Here is a 14,603-nt window from a genome sequence, read left to right as displayed (position 1 = left end):
GTAACGTAAATATATCAACCCACAATATAATAGGTGTTCAAATAACTTAGTTTAAGTAGCGGAAGTATAGTATAAAAATCCAACGGAATTACTAAGTTTTCAAATGTCAAAAGTGTTCAGCAAAACATCCACGATCCATGTCCACAACGACTGTGCCTCCTGTGCAAGCTCCATGTATACCTAAGGTCCTGCAAGGCATGTAACAGAGAGTCAACAACTAGTTGAGCGAGTTCACAGTTGGTTATTCAGTGTTTGTGATAGGATGGTAAAGCGTATGTTCGTTTAGTAAATCATATATCGCATGCATTTGTATCGCAGCCCTCTAGGCATGTGTGCGAAGATTAGTGGGAGTTTCCCAAGTATTCTAGACTAGGTATATTTGTATCGCAGCCCACCCGGCATGTGTGCGAAGTTTAGTGTATAGTTCGCAGCCATTCTAGGCATGTGTGCGAAGATTAGTTCTATTATCGCAGCCATTCCCGGCGTGTGTGCGAAGAGAAGTATTTGTATCACTAGTCTATCAGTATCTATCAATATCCCCTCCTCTCCCGAGGCCCATAGTACGTAATCCCGATAATAACTTAAGTACAAGAAATCTTCCAAAAACCCATTCCCAACCCTGGGAATCCCATGCCTTAGTAAGGGTGTGAACTCACCTTGGTTTTGCTCGGCAGATACACAGAAAAGTTCAATTAAGCTATATGGTGGTCAACCACGTCCTACCATGGTTACCATACAAGTTAGGTTCGTATTCAAGTAGTGCACGTATGTTCTACACGTATTGTACACAAGTAACGATCATAGCATACACGTATAATCATGGTAGTTCAGCAACAGTGCTAGTTCAACAGTACAGTCACGTAAACAAAGTCCAAGTATGCGGCCCAAATGGTTGGGCTCGTAACAGTGTGCATGTGTTCGTGGTCTCGAGTCGAGACTAGAGATCTCGAGTCGAGACAGTGCGGTCTCGAGTTGTGCTGGCCTCAAGGTCTCGAGTCGCAACCAAAGAGGTCTCGAGTCATGCATGTACTAGTCGAGACTAGGCGGTCTCGAGTCGCAACAGGACCCGCAACCATGGTCTCGAGTTGTGCTGTTTGTGTCGGTGTTGTGGTCTCGAGTCGAGACAGTGGGTTCTCGACTCGCAATCTGTGTCGAGACTATGAAGTGTAACCGATTTCCTGATTTGCAGCTCATGATTTCCGTAACAATTGCTAACAGTTTTGGCAGTTTCACAATTCAGATCAAATCACAATTATTCAGAAATCATGCACATTCATATTACCATTATCATCATCAATTCAAGAACACTAATCAATATCATATGAACTTACAACCGGATTATCCGACTAACACTCAACGAATAACATGAAATCCTAAGTCATGATCTAAGAACAGTCAATCCATTATCATGTAAAACATACAATCGGATCTTTAAACCAACCGATTCTAAACTAGCATGCACCCTAGTTTATGTGTACATCAAATCTGCTAACATGTTTTCAATCCGTTCGAGTTATATAAACATTAACCAATATATATATACATGAGCCGATTTCAAGCATATCAACATTAACCTTTATAACACCATCATCATGTAGAGCACATTTATATAACACAACATCATGTAATACAACCAACCATAAACACTAACCGGATTAGAGGATGTAACAAGAGTTAATCCGAGAGCTTCAAGAGATGAAGGTGGGATCGCTGGTTTCGAGAGAGAGAGAAAAGTGTAGGGTTTGTGTATGTGTAAAGTGTTTTGCAAGTTATGAGAAACTACACCCCCCTAAGGTTCATGTATGCGTAATGGGTGAGTGGGCCGAACCCAATCATCGGGCTGCCCTTGGTCTCGAGTTGGCCAAGTGGTTTGTGAGTGGAGTTGGGCCGAGAGAAAGGTGTGCGGTCAAGAACAAAGTGTGCGGCCCAAATCTGATAACACGCAACATAATAAAATTCATAACATTCAATGCAATCATACACATCAACTAGTCACGTAATGTTCAAACAGGTTACATCAAAGCACACGAAAAGTTCTAAATTACGAGTTGTCACATATTTGCCCAATAATCATTATCATCATCTTCAACTTTTTGAGCAACAAAAGCTTTATGATCTGCAGTTCTGTTAGGATCAAAATCATCCCAACTGAAATCTTTTGGAAGCCTTTCATCATCTTGATCTTTCAGACATGCTTTACTCTCAGGTGAAATATATTTGTCCCAACTGAATTCTTTTAACGATCTTCCATCATCTTGATTAACAAGATAAGATTTCTTTGATTCTTCAATTTCTTTCCTAGCATATGCAGTTTGTGATTGTTATTGATACGGCTGTTGAGCAACTTGATGATAAATCGCTTTCCGATAATAATCATTTTTGTTGAAAGGGTTTTGAGCTCCACTTGCATCGCGATTTGTGCATTCTCGCTTGAAATGCCCTTTCTCCCTGCAACGAAAACAAGTAACTTTAGATTTATCAAATCCTAAAGTAGAAACATTTACATCACGAAAATCATCTCTTCCTGTAATTTGTTTAAACTTTTCAGCTCTTCTCAACACGCTCGCCAAACACAACTTAGTATCCATTAACTCCATCTCTTCAGCATCGATCTGATCGTAATCCTCTTTTGTCAACATTGGATTTCTGATCCTTCCTGCAACCAAACTCCCATAAGACTCTAACACAGTCACCAACAAAGACATATAACTTTTGGCTACTTCTTCAGAGTAATTTTGATCATTCTCAAGATTTAGTGCAATGTTGCATTGTAGAACTTTTCCACTCTTTGTTGCTGAAAAATTTGGATCGAACGATGGATATGAAGAAAATCCAGTTTTGCTACTTGATCCCTGAGATGAACTTCCAGATGAGCTTTTTGCATTGAAAGCAGTTTCAATCTTTGGTGCAATGTTGGTCTTATCACTAGCACCACCTTTGTAATACAGGCCAATATCTTGTTCACCATCATAGTTCTTCAATCTCGCTATCTTTCGTTGTTCCATCTCTTGAGCTTCGAGTTGTCCAATAAATTCGCTCAGTGTTAGATTGTCAAAATCAGGTTTATTTTTCAACATCATAAGATACGTGCCCCAAACATCTTGTGGCAACGCATCGGCCAACTTTTCAATCAATTCATCTTTATCTTTATTGATGCTCAATCTTTTCATGTTCTTCACCAAATTGCAGTATATTTCTATAATCTGCTTGGTGTTTTCAGTTCTTAATCCACGAAATAGATCAAATTCTTTCTTCATAAGCGACGTTTTGTTCTTGATCATCTCTTTACTGCCAACAAACTTCGATTTCAGTTCTTTCCATATGGATTGTGCACTACCGTTGTGTTGTAGTAAGATCAAGATTTCTTCCTTTATAGCTTGCTGCAAGAGACTAACCATCAACTTCTCATTTTTGTATTTCTTTTTCTCATCAACATCTAGATCTCTAATATCACCGTTCTGTCTGTTGTCCTTAACCGGTCTAATATATCGAAATTCAATATAATCCCATGCATCTAGGTAATATGCTTGAACCCAATTTTCAAAATGTTCGGCCCATCCACTATACTCCTCAATACTCATAAGCTTAGGCGGTTTTTGCGTTGTCCCCGTTTCATTTTCTAGCATCGTACTCTGAGTAATAGTCATCGGACTAGCAAAGGCATTATAGAACTCGTTCTCCATGATTCGGTTATCAAAATTTTACAAACACAGACTGTTCAAACGAAATGAACTATCTTTCACACGAAATGAACTTTTCAAACGGAATGAATATGTTTCAGAAGAAATGGAAACAACTTCTCAAACGAAATGGAGCCCTTCAAGTGAAATGAACCTCTACAAACAAAATGGATCCTGTTTTACCCACTTCGTGCGAAATGGAATATCTGATTCACACGGAATGACCCTTGGTATGAAATGGGATACCAATATCAAACGGAATGACTCTACTACTTCCAATTCGTACGAAATGAAGTGACTTTCAAACGAAATGGATCCTATTTATCCATTTCGTGCGAAATGATATGTTGTTTCAAACGAAATGATCTTTGGTGCGAAATGGAGGCCCATTTCGTGCGAAATGGAAGCATAGTCAAAACAATCTGATATCCATTTCGTGCGAAATTGATGCAATGTTCAAACGAAATGATATCAATTCGTGCGAAATGGATCGGATGTCACACTTTCAGACAGTTTTTTGCTAAAATTGATCAAGTTTTAAGCCGATTTAAGGTCTAATTCTTGTTTAATTTTGAAAAGAAGGTGTAGAAATAAGAATTTTCAGCTGAAATGGTAAGAACTCTTCCTCCTGAGCTCTGATACCACTTGTAGGATCGTTTACACGACCAAAACAAGTCGTTCAGAAGAGTTCTAACCAATACGAGAGGTGGAAACAAACGTATCAGAGTTATTTCAGCTGATTTGCACTTAGATTCACTTTAAACTGTCTCTGTATTGATATTAGATCGTTTAACAATGCTAGAGACACTTCGGCAGAGCATCGCTACCGGAGTCAAATCGTTACAAATGAAATCACAAGGCACGTAATTATAGGCTCACCCATTCCGCACGAAACGGTTCACACGAAATGGATTTGCCATTTCGTATGAAATGGCCATTGCCATTTCGTGCGAAATGAACACTTCCCATTTCGTGCGAAATGGATATTTCCTATTTTTTTTACTTTTCTCGTATATCATGCCCTGATCTTTCTAATCTAATACAAGACTCGATACAAGACGAAGTCGACAAACATATGCACCAACAGTGTTCATAACTAAACCAAATCCTAATATAAGCGTTAAGACAGTCAGAAGCATGATTGATTGTCAAAGGTTGTACTCTGTAAGAGATAAATTATTAAATAGTCTTTATTACATATCTAACAAAAGATTTCTTTGAGGATCATTATTGTTCTAGTAGCTTATAATAGTTTAAAGCTACATTAGATGAACATTAAAAACAATTTTCCCTAACAATTGGCTGACACATTTACATGTTCATAAAGCAACCTGATAGTTCTAAACTGAAGGTTAAAGAACAGTTTATTTGTAAGCCAATAAAATCCATATATGGGTTAATGCAAACATCATAATGTGATGAAATCTAAATGTAATTATTTTCATCAACAATCAAGTGGATTAATGTACCTACCTCAAAAGGAGTGGGAGCAACTAAGATAAACTTGTCTATATAGATGATATTCTTTTGACAAGTATATGTTATATAAGTCAAAGCATTGTTAACATAAACTTTGATATAATAGATCTCAGAGATATCTCTTATGTAATAGATATCGTAACATACTGAGATAGACCCAATGGGACATTAGTTCAGTTCCATAAGTTTAACCTTAAATGGGTCCTTACATATGTAACAAACAATACTGCTCTTCTTTAGAGGATAATAGGATAAATGAGATTATTTCCTTATGCTTCATTAGTTAGAAGCCTTATGTGAATTCAAGTCTATACTCGTTTAGATATTACTCATATTGCAACACACTAGATACGTCTGGATGAAGCGTTTAATAGAGTATTACAATATCTTTAAAAGAAACGAGAGGCTATGATTTGAAGAACAAGTGAGAACTCAAACTGGTTTATTACTCTAACTTTGTAATGTTCAAAAATGACAAAATGTAATTTCGGGTATATCTTTATGTCAGCAGACAAAACCTATCTCATGGAGGAGTCATAATAAACTGATAATAACAACCTAAATTATAACGACATAATATAGTCACTAAATGTTGTTGGAAATTTATCAGTGGACTCATAAGTTTATTAACTCCATATAATTAATGTTTTGAAGACTTAATGTGATAAAGTCAGCTACCATGACTCCTTGAACAGTAACAGTTCGAGAGGTGCAGCATTAAGTTTCGATACACAATTAATTATTCGTTTATGAACGAATTGAGGAAACTAAGTTTTGTATCGAATACATTCATGATATACTTTAGGATCCTTTAACTGAAGGGCTATTACCCATAAGTCTTATTAAGAGAGCTCATAGACGGGTATTAATTAATGGTCGTGCGCAATTGCATATCGTACTATGAATGACTAAGTATTAGTTAATTTTCCTCATCAGTTTGATTTTGTATGTCTCTAAGAATATGTCAAGCCGGCATAATGGCATATAGACAAATAAAGTTAAAAATCAAATAAAGGGCTTATGCGTATTTTGATCATAATGATTAGGTTTTAAATTAAGGCTATAGTATGACTAATGGGGGTCCTGAGTCGCATAATGATTCAACGGCTGTATTTCTCTGCTATAGTTCTTGTTTAAGGCTAAATGAGTGTTAACTACTGATCATGCTTATCTAATACTCATAGTAAATGATTACTTGGCTAAGTGGGAAAATGTAAGATTAAATATATTTTTATGTTATATTTAATCTAGTAGCCATTACAATCATTTACATTATATGGATCAAAATATATAACAACCTATTAAATAAATAGTTGGTAATTGTTGATGGGCCTAATTACCCTTATTAACTAATTAGGGTTTCCTCTTGGGTGCATATATAAGGAGACTTATGTAGAGGTTATAGGGTTAGACACATAACCTAATTACTCTCATAACATCAAATCGCCTCCTCTCCTATACCGGTTACCCTTTATCGGTTTTCTTCATCACCATCATTAGATTGCACCCTAAGGAGGAACCAGATCAAGCTGACAATCATGTCAAACACTGTTGATGTGTATCCATCTGGATTCTCTGCTGGTCTGTACTGATGCAATCAAAGGTATGTTTTCATGTTTTCCATTATGTCTAAACAGAACTGATCAACAGACAATCCATTTATTTAATCAATGGCTAAGATTAAATGAGGGAAATTGAAAGGAAAAAAAAGGCGCGCGGGTTTGTTTAGTGGCATTTTAGTCAATCCAAGACAATAGTTTCTCCTCCTCCAATCCCCCCCCCCCCGCGTTTTTTAAACGTTAATAACTCTTTCATACGATATTATTTTTTTATAAAAATTGCACCAAAAAATGAGCGTTTTTTATCTTTAAAACGAGTGTACTAATGCTATATTTTCGAAAAAAAAATTGAAAACCCAGTTACGTAAAACGCAATGGAAAAAACCTAGTTGCGTAAAATGTGTTAGTGCATTACGTCTATTGACTTCGTCTTGTATCATGTAATAGGATAGGTTAGGATTATCAGTGCACGAGGTTCGAGAAACGAATATTAGTGGATATCGTGCTGATTCCGCTTGAAATGGTCAAATGTCATTTGGAGCGAAATCAGAAGGTTCTGATTTCGCCCCAAATGACACTTGATCATTAGGAGCGAAATCACCACTAGTATAAATAGTGCATTGTTTGTTTCATTTGGCAAGGAATCAGGATTGTGTAACGAAGTGCTGCCAAATTGTTCTCAGGTTGTAATCAGTGTTAAATCAATACAAGAGGCATTATAATTAGTTTGAGCGTCCGTTTCATTGATTCCGCCTTTGATTCGGATAAAAGACTCTTCTGATCGACTCATTCGGGTCTAACTCCGATCCTACAAGTGGTATCAGAGCATAGGAGGAAGAGTTTAGCTCAATTGCATCAGATTTCTGTCTTCTACACCTTCTTTCTTCAACAGAACAAAATTTAACGGTCAAAACCTGTTCAAATTTTCATAGACGGTGTATAAGTGACTATTAACTAATGCCTGAAAGTATGAGACTAAAATTCAGATTAAAAATGGACAAAATTGACATCCGAAGTGATTTCGCTCGAAGGGACAATTTCTGATTTCGCTCGAGAAGTCTAATTTCGCTCCAAAATACATGTTGATTTCGCTCCAGAGTTCCTTGTGATTCCGCTCCAAACTGTTAAACTAGTGATTTCGCTCCAAATCATTTGTTGATTCCGCTTCAAGTTACAAAAAGTTGTGATTCCGCTCTAAAAATCATAACTGATTCCGCTCGAAAGATCAAATCTAATTCCGCTCGAAGTGTTATTGATTGATTTCGCTCGAAAGTGGATGTCTAGTTAAAAAAAACTGATTTCGCTTGAGATCTATTTTTCTCTCGAAAGTGAACTTTTTCGTGTCAAGATCATTTCACAACAATCGAGTGTCGGTTTATTTCAGAATATTTGATATCGTTTAAACTGATTGAGTTTGTTTGTTTGTTCTCAGGTGATTAAAGATGTCGAACAACGGTGAAGAATTTTACAACACATTCTACAATGCGTTCACTTCCGAATCGACAGAGAGAAGATCTGAGATGAGAGAATATTCGAAGGAAATCTCAGAGAATTTGAAATTTGAGAACATGTATGGAAGCCAACAGAAACCACCGAAGCTTATGAAAGTTGAAGATTATAACTGGTGGAAAAACTGATTTGAGGGTTGGGTAAAAGCTTTCGCTCCTGAAAGTTGGTTAAAACTGAAAAATGAATATAAAGCACCAGCAAAAGAAGGAGGAGAGTTGTTAAATGAAGAAGAGTTTATAGAAAAAGATATAAAAATGTTGTGGCTGAATATAAAATGATCACATTAATAAAACAGTCAGTGGGAGAGGATATTATATCGCTTCTTGAACAAGAGAAAACTTCGAAAATTTTGTGGGAAGCGTTAGAGAGAAAATGTGTAGGAAGTAATGAAATTGTAAAAAACAAAAAGAAATTGTTGCGGAAAGAGTTTGATCTATTCAGTTGCTTGAAAAATGAATCTGTTTGTAAAATGATCGAGAGATTTGGACATCTGAAAATGGAGCTGGCCAGACACAAAATCACATATACTGAAGAGGAGATGGTGGATAAATTGTTTGATTCATTGCCAAATGATCAAGATTGGCAATACTTCGCTCTAATGTTGAAAAATACAATCAAGCCTGAAGAGTTAATAGTGGATTTGTTGATTGAACGGCTTGAAAGCCATGAGTTGGAGATAAAGAGATCTAAAGTCAAAAATCCAGCTCATCAGCAGAATGTGGAACTTTACTACAGAGGAAATGTACCACAGGCTGGATCTCCAAGAACAACGTTTTCTGCAGAAAGTTCAAATTCAGTGAACAATGAAAGTCTTCACAGTGGATCTTCTTCAACAACTTCAAGCCAAACTGCTTCAAAAAATTTATTCCAGTGTAATATCGCAGTGGATCTAAAGAATGGGCAGAATTTCAGTGAAGAGTCAGCGAAACAACAGATGGTTTTCTTGGTATCTGTACTTGAATCGTATGAAAGCCTCGTTGCTGGGAAGATTGGCAACACCAACTTGACGAAAGAAGATTACGATCAAATAGACCCCAAGGAGATGGAACTGATTGGTATAAGATGGTGCATGGCCAGTGCGGTTCGTCGGGCACAGCGGTTCATGGAGATCACGAGGAGGAAGTAAATTGGTGGACCATCTACCAAACTGGGATTTGACAAGTCTAAGGTGACATGTTTTAAATGCAAACAGAAAGGTCACTTTAAGCGCGAGTGCTGAAATGCGTATGCTGATGATTCTGAAAACCCGTTCAAAGAAGATTATTACAAGAAAGCGATTTATCATCAGAACAAATCAGAACCACCAAGATTGAAGCAACCTGAAGAAAAATCAAGGGCTCTTACAGTTATACATGACGATGAAGGTTACGACTGGAGTCAAGTTTGCCCTGAAGAAGATGCAGTTGGATATGCATTTGTCGCCAATGTTGATCATGATAGTTGGTGGAGAAGAGACAGTGCGAGATGGGAGATTAGCAATTTGGATGAACCATTTAAGGAAGCACAAAGAGCCAAGAGATGGAATGCAGAACTAGAGTGTTACATGGACCCACAGGGTAATCCAGTAGTTGATCCGTCAAAAGTGGATTTTGATGCAGTAACCAATTTGTTTCCAAATGAGGGCACTTTCAACACAAGAAGGCTTTCTGATAAAAGTTACTTGCCAGATTTAATGAACAAGATAAAAGAAGTTGTTGAAGCAAGTCTACCAAAGGTAGTGGAAATGAAAAAAGAGGAAGGAAGAAGAGTTGAAAAAGCTGATTGAAGAAGTGAAGATTACTACAAAGCTTGCTGTTGAAAAGGAACAGAAAGATGAAGAAGAACAGAAGGAGAAAGAAGAACCGGTGCTGAAAGAATCTGAGGAGAAGATTGAGAATTTGAAATAGGGTAGTGATGAAGGTGCTGGTGATGAAAAGAAGGAAAAGCTGAAACAAACAGAGACAGCTAAAAACAATGATGTGCAAATTACCGAGGTAAATTCTGATTCTAAAATCTTGAAACCAACTGAACAATGCAAGAAATGCATGGAAACTTGCAGAGCTTGTATTGAAAAAGATGACAATATAAAAACAAAAGAAATTGAAACAAACTTGAAAATGTTTTCAAAATGAAATTCAAGGAAATGATTGAAACAGAAGAAATTTTGAAATTAAAAGTTGAAAAACTGACACAGAAATGTCAAGGTCTTGAAAAGGATAATGAGGTTTATCGACAACTGTGTACAGCAAAATGTGTCGATTGTGGTGGAAAAAAAAACTAAGTTCCTAGATTTACAAAAACAGTATGATTCTTTAAAATGGTCGAGTCAGATAGTACAAGAAGCATATGATACTTTGAAGAGACAAGTCAAAAGTTTTGATCAAAGACTGTCTGAAACTTTAACAACCAAAGAAATGTATGAGAGACAGTTTAGAGAAAAGCAACTTGAATTAAACAAGTATGTTGATGAAGTTGCTAATCTCAAACAAGTCTTGGCTGAAAAAGAAAAGGTTGTTACCAAACTTCAAAGTTATCATAACTCTTCGTACATTCTCGAACGTATTTTTAACATCACACCAGATGACAAAGATACTAACAATTGTAAAAAGGGTATTGGTTCAGAATTTCATCAGGTACCACCACCATTGAGAAACAATTATACCTTTTATGATGAGGAAAAGGTGGCAAAAGGTCTGAACATAGTTGACCAATTACCTGAAAGTATCGATGTAACTTACACCAAATCTGATAAAGCTGATGATTCAGAGGTGGTAAGTAAGATTGTTGATAGTGTTCTGAAAGATGAGTCTACAAAAGGTAAATCTAAATCACAGAATGAAGATGAAGGTAATTATCATGATGGTTACTTGAAAAACACAAAATCTGAGAAAGTTGTGGATGATGATTCAAAGGGATTGGTTTATACCATGATTGGATCGGACAAACTATTCTTAGATATTGTATTTCTGATTCAGAATGTGATTTCAGAAAAAAATGATAAAGTTTTCAAGATGGTTGAGATCGAAAAGTCAGAAATTTCAAAATTTGCTGGTAAAGGTCGTAAAAACTTTTATAACAAACCTGGTTTTAAAAAGAAAAACATGAAGGCTGGGTTGGGTTATAAAAAGGAACAGAACTGGAAGCAAAATGAAAAACCGAATTTGCAACAAAAATGAATTTTGTTCAAGGGGAAAGTTTGAAAGAAGAGGAAAAACTCACATTTGGACAACAGTCTAATGAGGAGTTTGATGCTAAGAAAAAGAAACAACAACAGGCCGGATGTTTCAAAGAAAATATGTTTTAAATGTGATCAAATTGGACATGTTGCACGAAAGTGTCCAAACCCAAAGCATGTTCATGTTGAAAAAGAGAAATCTGAGGGTGTGAAACCAAGGTCAACCAGATTTGATTTGAAACAAACTTGGAGGTACGATACAAACAAGTTTGCTTCAAATCAAAGTTGGAAATCAAACCCGAACAGGTTCGATACAAGACAGACCTGGAATGTTCACACACCCAGATTGAGAACAACACAAAGTTGGAGAATATCTGTTGATACGACAAAGCCTCAAGAGTTTTGGAAACCTAAAAAAGTTGTTCAAAATCAAAAGATTCAAAAAGAGACAAATTTTTACAAAAGAGGTACTCCGAAAGGTCAAATGTGGAGTGCTAAGAAACAAGTGACGTCGATAAAAGATGAGAAAGTTGAAGTCAAAATTGAAAAAGTTTTAAGTGACAAAGAGTTTCCAAAATTCAATGAAAATTATTGTGTTGAAATGCCTAAGGTCCAACAGACCTGGGCTAAATTGTTCAAGTAATTGATAAAGTTTGAATGTGCAGGTGCTCAACGAAGCTGAAGATTGTGAGAATGGTAGTTGCGGCAGCCTGGCACAGGAAGAGGTTGCTGGACCCTGGTTTGGTTGAACAGGGAGTTTAGTTTGATTGTTTTCTGTATATAAATAAACAATATTTTCAAAATCCTAAAAACTTGAAAAATTAAAAACCAAAAATATGTTTTTAGTGTGTTAAAATTTGAAAAACCAAAAATATGTTTGTTTATAATTTTTGTTTTGGATATATGTTACTTGAATACACCGAAACCCTCACGGCTGAACAAACATGATTACACTCGCCAGATTGAAATACGGTTTTCAAACTGTAAAAGGTCAATGTGTTGTAAATCATGGGGGTAATTAGTACTATATGTTATATTTTCTGTAATTCAGTACACGAGAAGCAGAAAATGGATGGCGAGACAAAGCTATCAGTATCGGGTTGTCAAATTATTAATGATTTTGCACTTTAGGAGGAGAAAAATTGTCAATAGAAAATCCAAAAACATTAGAAAATTTGAAAAAGTCAAAAACATGATAAAATTCAAAAATTTGAGTTTTGCGTAAAAAGATGAAATGATAGTACATCAGTAGACAGTTACAGTATGCTAAAGAATTGTAATGATTAAATAGTGTTAAACAGTCTCACTGATGATATGCCGATAGATTTTTATACATTTAGTAAACTTTTTCGGGATATAAACCTAAATTCAAACACTTGCTTATTTCGTGGGGAACACTACTTGGATATATAGGTAACCCCTGAAATCTCGTTTGAAAGGTCCCTCTTTCTGAAATACTAGGTCTTTATACTCAGTGATATCTGGGGTATTATTCCGGGACTTCTGCTGAATGGAAGTTCTGACCTAGTCCTCGAATAATACTTTCTGCAAATGCTTGAAACATAGCATCGCCCTCAGCAACTTGATTAAACAATAAAATTGATAATCAGTGTTGTTGAAACAAAAGATCCTCTAAAGGGGACACACCGAAAAGTCGAAGCCGTCATCTCTCTGCGTATACAGAAGTATCGACCTGAGCTCTAACGGCCCTCGCATCTAACCCCTTTACAGATATCATCTGTGGTATACTCACCTGTAAGACTGAATATTGGGATTCTGGATACGGGAGTATATTCAAGAGGTGGGACACATGAATGAGTTTAAGTTCTTAAAATACCTAATTCGTATCCTGAATCAGTTGAAGTTTGTATGAAAATTTAAGTGAACCAGTATATCGACAATCTAAGTGAATTGTTTAATTCTTAGTGTGAAATTAATCTCAACGGTACTTGTGACTTGTCATAAACTGATATCATCCTCTGACGCATACTCAAACAAAAATATTATCTGTAAATATGCTTGTACATATTTCTTTACTGCTTTATATTTTCAGAAAATACAAAAAGATTTTGATTTCTGCTTTATTTTCGACAAACTGATGTTCGAGAGCTAAGTTTCAAAATCTAAGTATGCTGATTGTGTTTCTGAAAATAAAAACAAGTTCATTAATTTGAAACTTGAAATTTCTATCAAAAATTCAAAAACAGTTTGTGATATCTCCAAGGTCATTAGTTTGGACTTGGATGATTAACTGTGGGGGATTTGGATGCTTATATTGTTATAGAGCTAGTTTCCGATACAATTCGATGAAACTGCCAAATTCATGAAAGATGATTTTTAGAAAGATTGAATTGCAAAGATTACGATATCTGGAAGTTTAAAATGTTGTTACTTATAGTTGTATGAGTGATTGCAGGAAAAGTCCAGACTACGATCCCGAGAGCAGAGTCTAAGGGGGAGTCTGAAGACAAGCTTGAAGCTAGGAAGAGTTTTTAGCTGGAAAGCTAGGTGTCGATCCCTAAAAGCACGGAAGCTTGACGAAAGGGGGAGCCTGATGATGATGAAGTTGTTGATGATAGAGCCAGTGATGAGATCCTGGTATAACAGTTAAAGAGTAAAGCTGATCAAGAGAAGAAAGACTGAAGGATGGTTATTATGTTACAATCTGAGTAAGAAAGCAGAATAATCAAGACTGAAGAGGTGTCATGCTGAAGACTAGACACTGAAGACTTCGTCAATATCCGAGGGGGAGTCTGTTAGTGCATTACATCTATTGACTTCGTCTTGTATCATGTAATAGGATAGGTTAGGATTATCAGTGCATGAGGTTCGAGAAACGAATATTAGTGGATATCGTGCTGATTCCGCTCGAAATGGTCAAATGCCATTTGGAGCAAAATCAGAAGGTTCTGATTTCGCCCCAAATGACACTTGATCATTAGGAGCGAAATCACCACTAGTATAAATAGTGCATTGTTTGTTTCATTTGGCAAAGAATCAGGATTGTGTAACGAAGTGCTGCCAAATTGTTCTCAGGTTGTAATCAGTGTTAAATCAATACAAGAGGCATTATAATTAGTTTGAGCGTCCGTTTCATTGATTCCCCTTTGATTCGGATAAAAGACTCTTCTGATTGACTCATTCGGGTCTAACACCGATCCTACAAAACGCAATTGAAAAAAAAACCTAAAAAATGAAATTTTTCTAAAACGCAATGCACCA

This window comes from Helianthus annuus, chromosome 8 (assembly GCF_002127325.2).
Source record: "Helianthus annuus cultivar XRQ/B chromosome 8, HanXRQr2.0-SUNRISE, whole genome shotgun sequence".
Classification (NCBI taxonomy): domain Eukaryota; kingdom Viridiplantae; phylum Streptophyta; class Magnoliopsida; order Asterales; family Asteraceae; genus Helianthus; species Helianthus annuus.
Note: the sequence above shows the minus strand (reverse complement) of the source record.